Here is a 7035-nt window from a genome sequence, read left to right as displayed (position 1 = left end):
CCTGATAAAATTGATAACCGAAGTATTCGAACCTCGGGTCGTCTTCTCAAAGAATTGCAGGGAGGTTTTCTTATCATTGGTTAGGAGTCTTGTAAATTGGGGGTTTTGAAAGTAAGGAACCAGTATGTTAAATGATAAGAAAAATAAAATAGTAATAATAAAATAAACTCTTGGCAAGGTATTAGAATTGGAAGTCCTATCCTTATCAATTGTGATGAGAATTGGATTTTAATCCCACTTTGTTAACCTCTAACTATGAAGGTAAATCAAGTGGATTAATTAGCTTAATCCTCAGGTCCTAGTCAATTCCTATGGAAAGACTAGAGTTATTGGAGCAACTCCCAATTTCAACCACTGCTTTATTTGATAGCTCAAGCGTTACCAATTACTTAAACCAGAGCCAAAAGAAAGAAATTATCTAAATTAAATTAAAAGCAATCTTAAATAGAATAAAACAATCATAAATCTGAAATACCTCAAATTGTATTTAAACATAAATTTAAGTCCTAACATGGAAAGATTTATAAATCAAATGGACAACATAAGTAATTAACAGATAAAAGTATTAGAGTATCTAAAAGTAGAAGAGAAATATAAATTGAAGAACATTGAACCTGAAATTGAGAAATAACCATAAACTGAGAGGAATCCTAATTCTAAAAATCTAAATCCTAAATCCTAAGAGAGAGGAGAGAACCTCTCTCTCTAAAAACTACATCTAAAACTAAAATTATGAATTATGAGCTCATTCTTATGAATGACTAGATTCTCCCACTTTATAGCCTCTAATCTGTGTTTTCTAGACCAAAAACTGGGTCGAAAACAGCCTAGAAATCGCTGGAGAAGAAATCTGCCACGCTGATTTTTGCCACTGCGACGCGTCTGTGTGGAGCACGCGTTCGCGTCGCCTAGCTTCAGGGAAACTATGGCATATTCTCGAAGCCCTGGATGTTAGCTTTCCAACGTAACTAGAACCGCATCGTTTGTACCTCTGTAGCTAAAGTTATAGCAGTTTGAGTGCGAAGAGGTCAGGCTGGACAACTTAGCAATTTCTCCAACTTTTTGTATTCTTTCCACTTTTGCATGCTTCATTTCCATCCTCTGAGCCATTTTTGCCCTGTAATCTCTGAAATCACTTAACACACATATCAAGGCATCTAATGGTAATAAGAAAGGATTTAAACATAGGGAACTTAAGGCCAAAGAAGCATGTTTTTAATCAAAGCACATAATTTAGGAAGGCAAATGTAAAACCATGTAAATAGTATGAATAAGTGGGTAAAAAGTTGATAAAAACTACTCAATTGAGTACAAGATAAACCATGAAATAGTGGTTTATCACGGCACGCCAATCAGAGCTCCGGAGAGGGAGATATGGTCCAAGGAAGAATTTAATTACATTTATTCTATTTTAATTAAATAGTTAATTAATTTTTCCGGTTCTTACATGGTAGGATATAGCGGGTTATATAGAATAGAGTAAAGACTAAATGTAATGTGTTTTCGAATGTTGTATTTACATAAATTTCTCATCCAATTATTTTATACATGTCATTTTTTTTCATTTTTTATTATAGAGTTTAATAGAAACGAAGATGGAAAAACATGATATCAAACGTACTAAGAATCATATTATAGAATATATTTGACATTTTATATATGTAAGTAATTTTTGTGTTTACAATAGTGGTTAGTAATTAATAAATAATTTAGTAATTATCAATTATTACAATTTGTAGTAATTTAGTAATTATTAATTATAATTGTTACTAAACTGAATATTAATTTATTTTATTAGTAATAGTATTTATTGGCTGGTTATAGTTATTAACTGTTAATTATTATTTTTGTTTTCAGGGTTTAAGAAACTTGCACAACAGACACTTACTCAAAATAGACTCATATCATGTCAGGGTGGAGGAATGATGAGCGGATAATTTATACGCTTTTTGACATTGTTTTTAGTATATTTTTAGTAGGATCTAGTTACTTTTAGGGATGTTTTCATTAGTTTTTATGTTAAATTCACATTTCTGGACTTTACTATGAGTTTGTGTATTTTTCTATGATTTCAGGTATTTTCTGGCTGAAATTGAGGGACTTGAGCAAAAATCAGATTCAGAGGTTGAAGAAGGACTGCTGATGCTGTTGGATTCTGACATCCCTGCAATCAAAGTGAATTTTCTGGAGCTACAGAACTCGAAATGGCGCGCTTCTAATTGCGTTGGAAAGTAGACATCCAGGGCTTTCCAGAAATGTATAATAGTCCATACTTTGCCCAAGTTTAGATGACGCAAACTGGCGTTCAACGCCAGCTTTCTGCCCAAATCTGGCGTCCAGCGCCAGAAAAGGATCCAAAACCAGAGATGAACGCCCAAACTGGCACAAAAGCTGGCGTTCAACTCCAAGAAGGACCTCTACACGTGCAACACTCAAAGCTCAGCCCAAGCACACACCAAGTGGGCCCCGAAAGTGGATTTATGCATCAATTACTTACTTCTGTAAACCCTAGTAGCTAGTTTATTATAAATAGGACCTTTTACTATTGTATTAGACATCCTGGATCGTATTTTGATCCTGTGATCACGTTTTGGGGGCTGGCCATCTCGGCCATGCCTGGATCTTTCACTTATGTATTTTTAACGGTAGAGTTTCTACACTCCATAGATTAAGGTGTGGAGCTCTGCTGTTCCTCAAAGATTAATGCAAAGTACTACTGTTTTCTATTCAACTCATCTTATTTCGCTTCTAAGATATTCATTCGCACTTCAACCTGAATGTGATGAACGTGACAATCATCATCATTCCCTATGAACGCGTGCCTGACAACCACTTCCGTTCTACATTAGATTGAATGAGTATCTCTTAGATCTCTTAATCAAAATCTTCGTGGTGTAAGCTAGAATGATGGCGGCATTCCAGAGAATCCGGAAGGTCTAAACCTTGTCTGTGGTATTCTGAGTAGGATTCAATGATTGAATGACTGTGACGAGCTTCAAACTCGCGATTGCCGGGCGTAGTGACAGACGCAAAAGGATAGTAAATCCTATTCCAGCATGATCCAGAACCGACAGATGAATAGCCGTGCCGTGACAGGGTGCGTTGACCATTTTCACTGAGAGGATAGGATGAAACCATTGACAAGGGTGATGCCTTCAGACGATTAGTCGTGCCGTGACAGGGCATTTGGATCATTTTCCCGAGAGAAGACTGAAAGTAGCCATTGACAGTGGTGATGTATCACATAAAGCCAGCCATGGAAATGAGTAAGACTGATTGGATGAAGACAGCAGGAAAGCAAAGGTTCAGAGGAACGAAAGCATCTCTATTCGCTTATCTGAAATTCTCACCAATGATTTACATAAGTATTTCTATCCCTATTTTATTAATTATTTTCGAAAACTCCATTACTATTTTATATCCGCCTGACTGAGATTTACAAGGTGACCATAGCTTGCTTCATACCAACAATCTCCGTGGGATTCAACCCTTACTCACGTAAGGTATTACTTGGACGACCCAGTGCACTTGCTGGTTAGTTGTGCGAAGTTGTGAACCATGGTATTGGCATCATATTTTTTGGCGCCATTACCAGGGAAAGAAAGAGCGATGAATTTTACATAATTAAAGTGTAATCACAATTTCTGCGCACCAAGTTTTTGGCGCCGTTGCCGGGGAAAGAAAGAGCGATGAATTTTACATAATTAAAGTGTAATCACAATTTCTGCGCACCAAGTTTTTGGCGCCGTTGCCGGGGATTGTTCGAGTTTGGACAACTGACGGTTCATCCTGTTGCTCAGATTAGGTAATTTTCTTTTTGTTTTGTTTTCAAAAAGTTTTCAAAAAAAATCTTTAAAAATTTTTCTTTTGTTTTCGAAAAAATAAAAATGTTTTTTTTTTAAAAAAAATATAAATATATTTGTTATTCAAAATTTTTAAAGAATGAATTCTAGTGTTTCATGAAGCATGTGAAGCCTGGCTGGCTGCAAAGCCATGTCTAAATTCTTTTGGACTGAGGCTTCCAAACCATCAGCATAGAGGCAAGTTACATATTTGATAAGTAATGAGCAGTATATTCTGATATCTTGCTGAAGCTTGGCTGGCCATTGGCTATGTCTAGTGTTTTGGACCGGAGCTTTCATTGAAAGCTTGGCTGGCTAGTGAGCCATGTCTAATTCCTGGACTGAAGCTTTAGACTAACATGGCAAGATTCCTGGAATTCATATAAAAAAATTTTGAAATCCTTATTTTTGTTTTTCAAATAATTTTCGAAAAAAAAATCCAAAAAATTTAGAAAATCATAAAAATCAAAATTATTTTTCTGTTTCTTGTTTGAGTCATGTGTCATGTTATAAGTTTGGTGTCAACTGCATATGCATCTTGCATTTTTTCGAAAATTCATGCATTCATAGTGTTCTTCATGATCTTCAAGTTGTTCTTGGTAAGTCTTCTTGTTTGATCTTGATGTTTTCTTGTTTTGTGTTGTATGGTGTTTTTCATATGCATTTTTCGTTTGTTAGAGTCTACACATGAAAAATTTCTAAGTTTGGTGTCTTACATGTTTTCTTTGCATATAAAAATTTTTCAAAAATGTGTTCTTGATGTTCATCATGACATTCAAAGTGTTCTTGGTGTTCATCTTGACATTCATAGCATCCTTGCATGCATCACATGTTTTGATCCATAACTTTCATGCATTGCATCATTTTTCTTGTTTTTCTCTCTCATCATAAAAATTCAAAAATCAAAAAAATATCTTTCCTTTTTTTTTTCTCTTAAAATTTCGAAAATAAGATTTGACTTTTTCAAAAATTTTTAAAATCTAGTTGTTTTTATGAGTCAAATCAAATTTTCAATTTAAAAATCTCATCTCATCTTTTTCAAAATCTTTTTCAAAAATCAAATCTTTTTCAAATTTCTTAGTTATTTTCGAAAATTCCAAAAATATTTTTCAAAAATCTTTTTCTTATTTTTTATATCAAATTTTCGAAAATAACATAATCAATTAATGTTTTGATTCAAAAATTTCAAGTTTGTTACTTACTTGTTAAGAAAGATTCAAACTTTAAGTTCTAGAAGCATATCTTGTGATTTCTTGTGAATCAAGTCATTAATTGTGATTTTAAAAATTCAAATCTTTTTCAAAAACTAATTTCAATCATATCTTTTCAAAAATGTCTTCTTGTCTTACCTTTTTCAAAAAAAATTTGATTTCAAAATATCTTCTCTAACTTCCTAACTTCTTATCTTTTCAAAATTGATTTTCAAATTTGTTTCAACTAACTAACTAACTTTTTGTTTGTTTCTTATCTTTTTCAAAACTACCTAACTAACTCTCTCTCTCTAATTTTCGAAAATATCTTTCCTCTTTTTCAAAAATTTCTTTTTAATTAACTAATTATTTTTTTATTTGAATTTTCGAAAATCCTTCTCCCTCATCTCCTTCTATTTATTTATTCATATACTAACATCTCTTCCTCACATCACCAAAAATCTGAACCCTCTCTCTGAGTTTAGATTTTCTTCTTCTTTTCTTCTACTAACACAAGGACCTCTATACTGTGATATAAAGGATCCATATTATTATTATTATTTTCTCTGTGCCCTCTTCTGCAGGAGCAAGGACAAGAACATTCTTGTTGAAGCAGATCCAGAACCTGAAAGGACTCTGAAGAGAAAATTAAGAGAAGCTAAATCCAGAGATAACCTTTCAGAAATTTTCGAACAGGAAGAGGAGATGGCAGCCGAAAATAATAATAATGCAAGGAGGATGCTTGGTGACTTTACTGCACCTAATTCCAATTTACATGGAAGAAGCATCTCCATTCCTGCCATTGGAGCAAACAACTTTGAGCTGAAACCTCAATTAGTTTCTCTAATGCAGCAGAACTGCAAGTTTCATGGACTTCCATCTGAAGATCCTTTTCAGTTCTTAACTGAATTCTTGCAGATCTGTGATACTGTTAAGACTAATGGAGTAGATCCTGAAGTCTACAGGCTCATGCTTTTCCCTTTTGCTGTAAGAGACAGAGCTAGAGTGTGGTTGGACTCTCAACCCAAAGACAGCCTGAACTCTTGGGATAAGCTGGTCACGGCTTTTTTAGCCAAGTTCTTTCCTCCTCAAAAGCTGAGCAAGCTTAGAGTGGATGTCCAAACCTTCAAACAAAAAGATGGTGAATCCTTCTATGAAGCTTGGAAAAGATACAAACAGTTGACCAAAAAGTGTCCTTCTGACATGCTTTCAGAATGGACCATCCTGGATATATTCTATGATGGTTTATCTGAGTTATCAAAGATGTCATTGGATACTTCTGCAGGTGGATCCATTCACCTAAAGAAAACACCTGCAGAAGCTCAAGAACTCATTGACATGGTTGCCAATAACCAGTTCATGTACACTTCTGAGAGGAATCCTGTGAGTAATGGGACACCTATGAAGAAGGGAGTTCTTGAAATTGATACTCTGAATGCCATATTGGCTCAGAACAAAATATTGACTCAGCAAGTCAATATGATTGCTCAGAGTCTGAATGAAATGCAAGCTGCATCCAACAGTACTCAAGAGGCATCTTCTGAAGAAGAAGCTTATGATCCTGAAAACCCTGCAATAGCAGAGGTAAATTACATGGGTGAACCTTATAGAAACACCTATAACCCATCATGGAGAAATCATCCAAATCTCTCATGGAAGGATCAAAGGCCTCAACAAGGCTTTAATAATGGTGGAAGAAACAGGTTTAGCAATAGCAAGCCTTTTCCATCATCCACTCAGCAACAGACAGAGAATTCTGAGCAGAATCCATCTAGCTTAGCAAATTTAGTCTCTGATCTATCTAAGGCCACTGTAAGTTTCATGAATGAAACAAGATCTTCCATTAGAAATTTGGAAGCACAAGTGGGCCAGCTGAGTAAAAGGATCACTGAAATCCCTCCTAGTACTCTCCCAAGCAATACAGAAGAGAATCCAAAAGGAGAGTGCAAGGCCATTGACATAAGCACCATGGCCAAACCTGTAAGGGAAGGAGAGGACGTGAA

The 7035-nt window shown here is 34.9% G+C and overlaps 1 non-coding gene across 1 annotated transcript; it reads right to left on the bottom strand.

Annotated features, from left to right (window-relative positions):
* Window positions 1-6133: 6133 nt before the first annotated feature.
* LOC148570628 (small nucleolar RNA R71) lies at window positions 6134-6241 on the bottom strand. The gene has a single exon (XR_015908306.1). It is a non-coding gene; the product is annotated as a small nucleolar RNA R71 (small nucleolar RNA).
* Window positions 6242-7035: the final 794 nt, after the last annotated feature.

The sequence above is a fragment of the Arachis ipaensis genome, chromosome B3, assembly GCF_059453495.1.
Source record: "Arachis ipaensis isolate K30076 ecotype BB chromosome B3, ASM5945349v1, whole genome shotgun sequence".
In the NCBI taxonomy this organism is placed as follows: domain Eukaryota; kingdom Viridiplantae; phylum Streptophyta; class Magnoliopsida; order Fabales; family Fabaceae; genus Arachis; species Arachis ipaensis.
The sequence above is the reverse complement of the archived record's forward strand: the minus strand, read 5'-3'. Positions and strand labels throughout refer to the sequence as shown.